Below are 12,965 nucleotides of genomic sequence, written 5' to 3' on the forward strand. Positions count from 1 at the left end.
GGCCCTGAAAGACCACCTGTAAAAAAATCTTTCCAGATATGTCAGAGAGGAGTAGCACACTACCTGAAAATACCATGGCAGCGAGCAACCTAAATAGGGTTCTTCAGCGATAGAATTGTATGCCAATCCAGTAGATCTTTGTGGTTCCATTTTCTACCTGGATCTAGCCATCATTTTGAGCTGTCTTGCTTTTAGTTGTTTAGAAGCAGTTTAAAACTGAAGAAATTCGGCATACCTTCTTACTATCCCATCTCTTGATTATTTTGTATTCCTACTACCTCCCACTCAAATATGGATCATATTTCTCTGATTTACTATGTATTATATGAATGATATAATTTTTACAGGTGAGTCATCTTCCCCACATTAATCAAACTGTGGGAATGAAGTTGAATTAATCAAATACGTTTAAGTGTATATGTGTATTTTTCTTTCAGAGTTCTGATGAACAATTTGCAGTTTATGTGTTATTCTTACATATATATATATATATAAGAAATATACTCAAATCTATCAACCAAAATTTGCTTTTTCAATATCCATATTGAAGTAAAATTCATTAAATAACTCTTGTGCTGTTTGTTTTTCCTTCTTTTGATTAATTGAAATGTCTTTGCAATGTTGTTTTCTTTGATTTGTGTCATTTTTAGATTATTTTAATTCAAGCGACCTGTCCAGTTTTGGGTTTTATTGGTTTTTATGGATTTTTTAGAAAATTGTTCTCTGCCCAGAATTCATTACAGTTAGATCAGGGGTGGTATTCAGCAGGTTCTGACCAGTTCTGGAGAACCGGTAGTGAAAATTTTGAGTAGTTTGGAGAACTGGCAAATATCACCTCTGACTGGCCCTGCTCCCATCTATTCTGTGCTTCCCAAGTCCCAGCTGACTGGCTGGGTCTTCTTTGGTTGCCCTGCACAGGAGAATGGAGCTGGAAAGCAGGTTAGTGGGGTCAGGTGGGAATGGGGATGTTACAGTATCCTTCCCCTGCCACACCCACCAAGCCATACCATGCCCACAGAATTGGTAGTAAAACATTTTGAATCCCACCACTGAGTTAGATGGCTTTAATAAATTTAAATAAAATAAAAAATCAACACAACAAACACTGAGGTTATTTTAAAGACCAGTAAAATAAAGGAAGTATAAGAATGCCTGGATGTGAATCTATTTCATTATATGTTATTGCATTTATTATGTTATTTTACTTTGATTTATAATCCTTCTTTGCATGCAAGTGTGACAATCAAAGCATGTGCAGGTAGTCCTTGTCTTACAAATATAATAGAGTTTGCCAATTACATTCATAACTTGAGGAATTCATTAATGGGATTGTAAATTGAATATGATCCCTCCCTGATTTACCCAATGCATTCGTTTAATCGAATGCTCAGGCTGTTGAGTTCATGTGAAGTATCACAGGGTGGAGAAGACCAGGGGGGCTAGTACTTCTGACCACACAAGGCCTCTCCAACCCACTGAGATATCTCATGCCCCTCCCCCAATATCCTGTCCCTCTGGGTCTCCACAGACACTTACCTTTTGAAGTTCTTGATGATCGAGTGAGTTGTGTTCTCTCCGGCCTCTCTGTTGTGGTTTCTTTGCCTGCATCTCTGCAGGCTCTCCTCATCTTTGCAAAAAGTTTTTGATGTGAAGAATGGAGGCTGGGAAGGCGCATATGCTCCTAGCTCTCGTTCTTTGTGAGGAAAGCCGGCTGAACCCTGCAGCTGTGATTGCGTCCTGGCAGGCTCTAGTCATCTTTGCAAAAACTTTTAGCGCAAAGAACGGAGGCCAAGAGGGGCATCCACTCTCGGTCTCCGTTCTTTGTGCCAAAATCTTTTTGCAAAGACACTGCATCCTGCAGAGATGCAAGCAAAGAACCACGGCACAGAGGATGAAGAGAACACGGAAGATGAAGAGCTCACTAATCTTTGCAAGATAAGTGAGTTTTCACTGGCCCAGTGCCTATGGAGATCTGGCTGTGGTGTGTGGGGGGTAGAATAGGCAGGATGAATGTTGCAGTGCCTCTGCGTTTGTTTGTAAGGGTGAACAACTGCCTGTGTTGCAACATTCATAACCTCGGGACTGTGTCATGAGTTCTTTGGGGGGGAATTTGATGTCATAACTTAGAAGGATCACTAGGTGAACTGTCGTAGATTGAGGATTACCTGTACATAACTCAAATAGAAAAGAATGAAATGAGTGCAGCATAGAAGTTTGTTTAAAAAGCTCGTTACAAATTTTGATTGAAAAAGTGCATCTTAACTCATTTTATAATAGTGGGCTTCGGCGATGGCTGCATCCACAGGCAATTGTTGATATGCCTGTGCTAGGTCTAGATTAGCAAAAATTCTGCCCCGGCCCAATGAATGTAGCAAGTGCAGGACTACTGGCACCGGATATGTGCTCTGTTGTAGGGCATGATTGAGGGTACTCTGGTAGTCTCCACAGATTCTGATAGACCCCTCGGGTTTCACAGGGGTCACTAGAGGTGTCTCCCACTTTGCGTGGTCTACCGGCTCAAGAATGCCTTGAGCTACCAGTTTATTTAATTGCTCTTCAACCTTTGGATGCAGAGCAAATGGGACTCTCTGAGACTTGGGACGGATAGAGGCTATGTTGGGGTCTAGGCTAAAACTAATTGGGGGTCCCCTTATACTTGCGCAATTTGGAATTCTTTTTCTAACACATCCAAATCTTCTCTGCCGCCTGTTCCGGTTATCGTTGTTGCGTGGATACCAGGGAGGCTGATTTGTAGTGGCATGAACCTCTCTCTCCCTAGGAGGCTGGGTAGGTCCCGGTCCACAATAGTCAGCGGTAATACGGTTAAACTCCCCGTATTCCACACGGCAGACCTTCTTCCCCAGGACTGGTATTTTGTAGCCCTGGTAGTCCTTTAATATTATTCGTTGTGGCTGGAGTTGATTTTGGTGGATTGCGGGGTTGATTTTCTGGAGTGCTATCCAGGATATCATTGATATATATGATCCTGAGTCCACTTCCATCGGCCACATCTTTCCATCAGTCTTCACTTCTGTGAGGAATTTGTCGCTTTCCATAGTACCTGTGTCTGCTACACGAGTGTGATTGTAGCCTCCTATTGTGTGGTGTGTTTCTTCTTGCCAGCCGCCACCTTGTCTTTTAAATTTCATGCCAAACGTTTTCCGGCTCTTCTAATGTTTGTTCAGGGAGTATGTTCTTCAGCTCGGTGTGTCAGCCGGTTGGCTGGTTCTGCAGGCATCCGCGATGTGGTATTTTCTCTCACATCGCCTGCAGATTGCTTCTTTAAAATGGCAGGTGGAGCAAGAGTAGTTACCCTGGCAGCCTTCACATGGTTTACTCCCCTTTGTTTTCAGATTTACTGGTTCTTACCCGATGAACATCCAACGAGGGCTTCTGCCAGTTCATAGAGTTCTGAATCACAATAGGTCAAGAAGTATGCCTTCTTCTTTTCGTCAGATTTTGTTTTCATCCCATTCATCACCAAACTCTGGTTGAATCTTCCCATGTACGAAGACCACTTCTCTTTGGCTGGGTTGAATGGGATGGATAGGGTTCGATGGCCATGTTGGTTCGCTGTCGGTCTGAAAGGTCAGCTGGAAAATGGCCACAGTGCCCCACGAGGTCCTTTGTCTTTCTTAGGATCCCACCTTCCTTGCCAGTGTTAGATAGGTGTAGTAAGAAAGGAACAGACCAGCAGTGTAGAAAACTCTTTATTTCAAACAGGTTAAAAAGCAACAATTGTGGCCAGCTTTGGCTTTTTATAGTCGGCGCTGTCCAATACTTCAGCCACTGACAGATCTCCGATATTCCCACCAGTGGCTGAAACCAGTAAGTGGAGTCTGACATCAGACTCCACTTTGCATTTGACGTGGATGACGTGGTATATGTAGATATAATGTCATGCATATTTAACATAGGTCCTTATAGTTTTCAATATTGCAAAATCCAATGATGGTGGGCCTGCACCAAGATACTCTGTACAGTTATTTTTGTTGATGTCCAGGTAGGAGGATGTTGCATTTGAATATGAGGGTAGAAGTCATATTAAGCTTCTTGATAGAAGATGGGGAAGCTTTATAACTAGAAATCAAAGAGAATTTGTTCTTTAATGGGACATGAGCTAAAATGAAACTTGGACAGCAGAAATAGTGTGAAAAGTTGGAAGGAATACCAAGAGAACAACTAGATGCTCTGTAAAATTATGCTCCCAGTCAGAGCAAGGTTTTCTGCCAAACAGCAACCCAATATGGGTGACTGCACAGTTATTGAGCTCAGATATAAACTGTGATTTCTGGTGGTTTTCTCAGGTCAGCACATTACAGTCACATGAGTCGTCGGAGGATCTGCTTTGATTCCATTACATCCGATTTTTCCATAATGCGTTCCATCAGTTTTCTACCCGCCTTGGGAACAGGCAAGCACAGCCGACGTCAAACATTTTGACTTTCCACTTGGCGCACAAGGTCCCAAGCCGAACCGGGGAAGAACCGCAACAACTCACCCTGTTTAATAAGGCTGCGGTTAGATTGACAGCCATTAACAGCCTCCGGACTTTCAGATCTCGTAAACGAGTTTACCACACGACCTGCTTTGCTTCCCTTAATACGAAATAAACTCAACCTGTTTTAAGATTTTTTTTACTGTAAATTCGACATTCTCCAGTACGTATATCAAATAATATGGATTATTTAGGAGATGAACACAAGTGAAAATAGTTAATTATACATTCTAAAGCCTGTAGCACAATTCCTAAGCGAATCGTTTTCCGCCGGGAAATGAGCAGGGCGTCTATAAACTGTTCGAAAAATGTGAGACATTATATAGAGGGTCGTATGCAAAACCAGCGACGCTCTGCAAACTGCAGATCAACTTTCCAACGGAAAAAATACGATTCACAGAATAGACGGTTGTCCTAAAGGTTGGAAGCAGCTGCAAAAAGCAAGCTCTAAAAATGCCGCAGGAATGCGGTCGGCGTGGTGATGTGGGTTTTTTTGTTTTTTGTTCTTTAAATGAGGTTCTTCTCCCGGCAGTTAATATGACCTTGGGCGGCCCAGGGAGGTGCAGAACCGGGAAGGAAAGAAACAAAAGGGAACTAGGAGGAGGAGGAGAAGAGGAGGGGAAAATGGGCAGCAGAACAGAAGATCCCACCCACATCCTTAAAGGAAATTCTCAAGGTGGGAAGACGCACAATTTTCTCATGACAAGTTGAAACCGGCTCTCCGGGGAGTTCCCTTTGCCGAGGGAGGGAAGAGGAAGCGAGATCTCCCCAGACCGACGGAGGGACTCGTAGCTCCCTCTGCGATCGGGGAAGCCCCGCCTCCTTCCTTCCTTCCCTTCCCTTCCCTCCCTCCCCCGCTTTGCACGGAGCACCTCTCATACACGCTCAGTCTGTCAAACGGACACGCGTTCGAGCCAGGGCTCTCGGGAACTGGATCTTCTGGTTCAGCCTACTTCCCCTCCCTTCTCCGGGACGCAATGGGGGATCCGATGACATCACTGGCTGAGCTGTCCCCTTGCTCTCTCCCCTTGTAACTTCTGTTCTGGGAAGTGGTGCCAGGAATAACCCAGTCCGTCTGCAGATCAGAGAGGATCCGTCGTCCAGAAGGGAGGAAAAATACAAACACTCGCACACGCAACCGACCACTGCGGCCTCTCGGCCCTCGTCCTTTAAGGTTGATATATTTATAGACATACCTACAGATACACTACACATACGAGTAGTATCTGCGTGCGGGTGTGTATGTACTTGTATATGGCGCGAGAAAGACAGAGTGGGTAGAGATTCTTTATTCTATTTAATCGAGGAGAATAAAAGGAGAAAGCGATCGATCTGAACAGAAACACACGAACCAGACACTCGTTGGCTTGTGGAATACCTGTCGCTATTTAAAGCAAAGCTGCAAGGCACCCCACTCCAGACCCAGGCTTAGTAAGGGCGCAACAAGAAATGACATGCGGTGCAGAAGGCTTTCCTTCTCGTTGACTCCCAGGTGAGCTTTTGCTGCAAAGATACCTGCCTGCCTGCCTCCCCCTCTCACCTCGTTTATTTCCAATACTGAACCCTTCTATTCGGGGGAGGGGAAGAACAACTGACAGTTCTTTGGCGCTCTCTTGTTACTGGGGCGACTTTGACTATAGAAGGGGTCGGCCTGTTTCATTAGCTGCCTGCCTTTCGGGTAGTGGTGGTAGTGGTGGAAAGCAATAGAAAAGCAAGGGCTCGTAGTTATAACCGTGCGCTGCCCTGTAGTGTCTTTTTGAGCAATAATTGGAAAGGTTATTGGGTGACCAGGGAGTGGTCGGTGAAGCGTCCGTCTCCGGGCTATTAAGTTCTCGCGGGGCAGACAGGGAAGGTGCCCGTGTGTGGGGGTGGGGGAGGGGGGAGACAAGGCGTATGTGTAAACCTCCTCGTCCCTCGCTTCGCTTGTCTTGCGAGTAACGGGGCTTGTGACAAGCCGCGCGTCGCAGAGAACGTTTCTCTACCACCAACGATGCAGCGCACATTTGACTAATGGAAACCGATCTTGCAGAGACCCTTGGCGAGCGTTGTCACTTGCTGTGGAAGAGGACGCCACCCCAGGTTCCAGTGTGTGGCGCTTCTTGATTTGCATATTAGAAGTTCAGATCTGGCAACCTGACTTAAAAAGAACCGCCTTCCCTTCCTTCCCCCCCACTTTCTGTTTTGTATGTTAATATACACGGTATATATGTGTGTGTGTGTGTGTGTGTGCGCGCGCGCCAGCCAGTGCGCGCGAACGAGGTCCTTTTGCTCGTGGCCTACTGTTAGGGAATGTGGGGAATACCCAGCATGTAAGTGTATGCAGATTAAGGAGCAAAGCGGGCTTGCGTAATCTCCTCCTGTGGGGAAGAAGTATGTGCATGGTTACTAATGAGCAGATGAGGAGGCGGAGGAAGAGAGAACGCAGAGCTCAGAAAGGAAGGGACGCGGCGCGGAGGTTGCTGCTGCCGGGGTCCGGCTGAAGGCACTGCTCTTGCCCATGTCAAGGTAGCTTAGCGGCGGGGGTGGTGAAGAGGGCACGCGCGGAACACCCCCGCGCGCCGGGCGGCGAGGGTTTCTGCTTAAGTCGGAAAGCGTTTCAAAGCGCCGGGCTTTCTGTGTGTGTGTGGGGGGGCGAGTTGGGGGGGAGGGGAAAGGGTCGTCCGGGTGACTTGGCAACCGCCTGAGCTGGCTTCATATTACTTCTTGTGGGCTGTGGGGGCGCGGAGGTAGCATGTGGGAGCCCCCCTGGTGGGGGCCGAGGAAAAAGCGCGTGGCGGCAGCAGCAGCTGTGCGCGCGGGGGAGGAGGGGAAATGAATGCACAGGGCGAACGGAGGAGAGGTGGTGGAGGTGGGGAGTGGGGGGGGGGGAAGAGGGAGGACAAGCCTAGGAGAAGGATATCTCTGTGTTGCGCCTTTATGTCTGTTCCCTGAAGTGGGTGGAACGTTGGCCCGTTCCGGGAATGTTCCATGACGTGTAAAAGCCACAGGAAGGGGGTTAACAAGGGGCTCTGCCTGCTGCTGCTGCTGCTGCTGCTGCGAGGGCTGCGAAAGCAGATGTGATATCCCTCTCTCCCCTCTTCTGCATGCTGGCTTCCTTTGGGGTTTGCAACGAAATCTTGGCTCTCGCCTCCGCCCCCCCCCCGGTTGGTAGTCTCTTTGCCAAGAAATGTTTTTTTCCCCTCCTTATATAATCGGTACGCATATGGATGTTTAGATACGATTATGTAACCTACAGACTCTCTCATCCATGCTTGTTCCATGTAATCTTCGGCCCTTAAATGTCTGTACGGAAGTATGAAGGAGGGTGCGGGGCTGGAGGAGAGATTGAGAAGAGCCCTTTAAAGATTTGCGTGATATTGTCCTTGGGGAAGGGAATAAAGCCTGTTGTTGCCTTTCTCATATGGTATTATGATGGAGATACATGAGGGAGTTTACAAATGGAAAATGTGCCTGAGACCCATGTTTTATTTTTATTTTTATTGTATTAAAAGAAGTGTCTGTGCAATATGTCTCAAGCTTTGATTCCCCCCCACACACATTTACGGTATTGAAATAATGCTATTTTGTATAATAGAGTGAGTTCTATAAAACACCATAGAGTTTACCTATCTATCTATCTATCTATCTATCTATCTATCTATCTATCTATCTATCTGATTGCTCCATCTAGCTCTTTGTCAAAAAAACTACCATTCAATAAAGTTTCACACCTTTAAAATTGATGCCATTATGCACCATTTCTACATAGATTAAAAATAAAATTTTCTTAAAAAGTCTCTATTGTGAAGGGAAAATAGTTATTTCATATACTGTGCTCAAATGTTGATAGTGCATCTGCATGTTCCCAGTTTTTTTGTATTAAGGAATAGCACTGGAAGTATTACTGTTAATAAATGATAGTATATATAGAATGTTTCCTTGGATCTGATTTTTGCCATAGTTTCCAAAGATTTTAGTATTTCCATATTGTGTGAAATTTGAAAAATACAAGATTTATACTTTCTTTTGTTTATGATTAAGAAGTTACAATTGAAATGCTATTATCATTTGTGTTTTAGTTTAGTATTATAAAATCTCTGTTGGGATAGTTTTACCTCTTGAAACAAGGACACAAGATGAATCAAAAAAAGGTTACACATAGTTCTTGGCAAATCTTTAAAAAATAGTGGAGAAAGGACTGTTTGAATTGTATAAAGCCGTGATGGCGAACTTATGGCAAGCGTGCCACGGGTGGCATGTAGAGCCATTTGTGCAGGCACACGAGCCCCAGCAAAACTTAGCTGCACTGCGCATGTGCGCTCCTCCCGGCTGATTTTCAGGCCATTTAAGGCCGTTTTCGCTCTCCCGGAGGCTCGAAGCCTCTGCAGCCTTGGGAAGCAGAAAAACGGGCCTTCTGGAAATACTGAAAGTGCCTAAACGGGCCCCTTTTCAGCCGCCTGAGGGCTCCAGAGGCTTCCGTCGAGCCTCTGGGAGGGTGAAAATGGCCTCAAACGGGCCAAAAATCAGCTGGGAGGCACACATGCATGTGCAGTGCAGGTAAGAGGGGTTGTTGCATGTGCATATGCAGGGGGGGCATTGCATTGTGGGTGCCGGCATCCCTGCGTGCACACGTGCACTTTCGGCACACCACCATCACTGGTATAAAGTGTAATTTTGTTACTGAAGAGGGTTTGAATTTTCTCTTATGGTGAAGTCTTAATTAACGGATTCAATTGGGAATCAGTTTTAATAAGTGATTTTAACTTTCCAAGAACCCCAACCCTGTATATATGGCTTTGTTAACTATTGCCACTAGATTGGAATAAACCGCTAGGATTCTCTACTCACCTTTGCCATCGTCTAGTGGCTATCCACATTTTTGCAGCCCATATTTTGATTGTAAGCTGCCCAAAGTTACCTTGAAATAACATGGGTGTAATTTTTGTAAATAGATAAATACTTTGTTGTTAGGCCCTATATACTGTAACCTTTTCAGTGACAATTGATTTTGAATATTGGGATGTGATATTGAGGTCAAACTATTTTATGATGGGGAAACTTACAAGAATTCTCCAAAAGCTTTAAATAAATCCCCCGGTGCCCTTCAGATGTGTTCACTGAAGAGAGAAATTATTAAATATATGATCAATGAAATCTTATTAGCATTTCAAGTTTGTCTTGAACTTGCCCAGTTGTTGATTTTTGACAGCCTGAAAAAGTGATGAGTTATACTATCAGGGGTGTAGATGAAACTGATAGATTTTTACAAAGTGAATAAGCCTACTTGTAGGAAAATGATCTTTATTTGAACAGTACTGGAGTCTTCATCCAATCTGAATAATAGTTGAACTATAGGGTTTAGATTTGTGGAGCATGCCAGGCTAAAATATAGATTGTATATTTGTAGTATTCTGTGTATGTACAAAGTCAGCTGTATTGTAGAGTAATCGGATTAGCTTTATTTTAGCTCAGAAATTGAATTTGGGTTTTATCAAGCAGCATCACTTTGAGTAATCTCAGTTGATAGATGATTCTAGTGGGTGGCAGGTTTTGTTGAAAAACAGTTGATGAAACAGCAGGTTAGGAAGTTAAAAAAAGTCAAGACCTGGCTGCCAGCTTGAGTTTTTTAATGTCTCATGCTCTCCTACCCAACTTCCTTGATGGAAACAAACTGCCAATTAATTTAATGCTCTTATGATATCTGAGGGCCAGAGAAAAATTAAATGTGTACTGGTAATATATGACAACTAAAGCAGCATATGAGAGGTACTAGAGGCTGAAAGACATGAATTAAAAATACTTATTTTAAAAAGTGGGAAAGAATGTCAAAGAAAAATGAAGCCACCCTGTACCACCCTAGAAAGGGGTATAAACGTTAAGAAGGTGAAGAGTATCAAGCTGATGAAAACCTTTTGACTTTCTTACAAACACCATTTTTAGAAAATTCATTGAGTTATTTCCTGTGGTATATAGACACAACACAACAAATTAAAGTAGGTTTTTTTCTTTTAGACTGTTTTATGTATATACAAATGTGTTGGACAGAACCAATCTTCTTTCTAAACATAAACCGTATGCTCAGATTCTTTTAACTGGGTGCAACTAAGGTGAGTCCAGTGATAAAAAAAAATTAATGAAGAAAGCTCAGTCTTTAGAATAATATTGGATATGTGTAGTCACTGAATTGATGGCACGAGCATGTAACATATAGTAGCTAAGGGAACGAAGAGTCAGTCCAAATAGGACAAAGGTATGTATTTTCATTACTGTTTACAATGTTTTTTCTTTATCACTATGTCCCAATTTGACTTTAATTCAAGACAGCATTTTCTGTCCCTGATGAAGTGGATTTTGGTAGATAGAATTAAGTCAACAAATAATACATTTGTTAATTTGCAAATGATTACAAGAGACTTTATTTTAGTTTCAACACATTCATGGAACTACCCTTCAAATATTTATTTGATGTAATCAGCCAAACATTGGCTGGAAGTAACAAAAAGTTTGGCTCAAGTGACCCTGCCTTTCCCAGTTCCATAATAGATGTAGATGACCAAATGTAACTTATTTGAAGAAATGCTTTCTTAATATTTAATTCAAGCTGAAGGCAATACAAGAAACAACTCAAAAGGATTTTTAGATTACAACATTTTTACATGTGTGAGATCTGTTTATAGAGTCCTTGTTACTATGAAGACAAAACAAAGCCAAAAAAAAATGGCATTCATGTACTTCTTGCTGAGTAACAATGCATGAATCTGCTTGGATCATCTTGTACTGATAATCGCGCTGACTTTCTACTAGTAAGTTAATATAATTTACTTTGTCATTTAATTAAAAAAACTTAATAGATATAAATCAGTAATTTGGTCATTTGTAAGTCAAAGTAAGTCCTTGTTTTTACAATCTTAAGAGATTACTTTGGTATAATGGAAAGATTCTTATGATAAGGTATAGTTATTTTGATGGAAAAGTTTTGTGAACTTGTAAAACAGCAGGAAAGAAGTAGCACCGTTTTGTTTCTTTTCCTCCAGTTCAATTTCCTTATTCACCAAACAAGAAATTATAGAAATTGTAGAAAAGGTACAAAATATAATTGTATTTTTTGGCCGAGTGAGGGCATGCAGACCCTATTGGAGCCATGGAATTTACAGGTCCTCCGGATCTTTTGCTTTGCTCGAAGGAAAGGATGCTTCTTCCATGATATTGGTGATGTTGGTGCTGAGATGGCTTATGAAATGATGGGAATAGCAGCTAAAGCTATTTTAAATCACTGGTGCGCAGAGAAAGAGGCTACTGCAGATAGACCAATATCCTGTTCTAGCCCTGGATATATTAACCACTTAATATCTGATTAATGCCAGGCATTATAGGTTTTTCTTTTTGTTCCGATGAACTCTCATGGCTTTCTCCAAAGACTTTTCAGTGAATGTTCAGCAAGGAAAGATGATAAAGAGAGGACAGTTTGGTTGCAGTGATTGACAGTGGTAGAAATCGATCCTGATGACTGTTGACATTTTTTGGGGTGTGTGTAGAACTTTACATCATACAGAATATGAAAACATAATAAAAACCTAAAAGAGAACAATAGAAGCACATCTGTTTGTAGTATCTAACAATGGAAAAACCCAAGTCTGCCTCAATTTCTATCGTACATATTTTTGGGATTCCCACAACACTTAAATCATAAAATGGTTTGTTCCGTTTTGATTCGGTATGTGTGAAACTGAAAAATTCGCTTTGTGATCATCTAAAGCTTGGGAGCATGTTCAAACTCTACAACTATCATTAATTTTAACCAGTTTGCAATTGGTTAATTATTGGACATTAGATAATTTCAAACGTGTTATGTAACTGTATGATTGTACCAAACTGCGTTCCAGTTAAGAATAATCACTACATATTATAACCTGGAAGCAAAGCTTTTAGTTTCTTTTTCCTGGCCCTACCATGAGGGTCAGAAAAGAGAGCTGCCTTTTTGGGGGGACAAACAATTACCTTGCATGCTAGTAAAGAGTTTTATCTTCCTTCCACATGTGACACTCAGTTCTCTCTTTTCTGACGAAGAATCTTTTGCATTACCAGGTGTCTGAGGTTCTTGCTTGAAAAAGGCTTTCCTTCTCTTACTCCTTTCATTGTTTTCGATTTTTTCCACTTTAATTACCTCTTTGCTTTCGTTTCCTTTGGGGCACTTTTAGGAACATGATATTTGCTTCCTTAGTTTTATAGAACGAGAAAAAGACCATAGATAATCTCCATATTATACAACAGCACACTAGTGGCCAACCATATAGACCTTGCTCTGTGAAAATAATGCTTTCTACACTGCAGTTGTAGTGCATATGCTCGTATGTATTGTTTATTTCTTTTAACTTCAACTAGGTGGCAGAGTCCAGCTGATTGGCTGATGTCTAGAAACTAAGCAGAGACAGATTTAGTTAATCCTTGCGTAGGAGATCACTATGGTTAATCCTTAGGTAGGAGACCA

General features: G+C 42.6%; 1 protein-coding gene across 9 annotated transcripts in view; it reads left to right on the forward strand.

Moving 5' to 3' along the window:
* Positions 1–5,367: 5,367 nt before the first annotated feature.
* The window catches only part of HIVEP2 (HIVEP zinc finger 2), a 156,744-nt gene continuing 149,146 nt past the window's right edge, over positions 5,368–12,965 (forward strand). For 5 of the 9 annotated variants that reach the window (XM_087940012.1, XM_087940033.1, XM_026705601.2 and 2 more), the window contains exon 1: positions 5,368–5,990. The gene's annotated coding sequence lies outside the window, so the exon portion shown is untranslated. Of the gene's footprint in view, positions 5,991–6,681; positions 7,004–12,965 lie in introns of those variants that run through there. The other 4 variants (XM_087940022.1, XM_026705600.2, XM_087940038.1 and 1 more) reach the window with 3 other exon arrangements.

The sequence above is a fragment of the Pseudonaja textilis genome, chromosome 1, assembly GCF_049901715.1.
Source record: "Pseudonaja textilis isolate UNSWEBS1 chromosome 1, rPseTex1.2, whole genome shotgun sequence".
NCBI classification, from domain to species: Eukaryota; Metazoa; Chordata; class Lepidosauria; order Squamata; family Elapidae; genus Pseudonaja; species Pseudonaja textilis.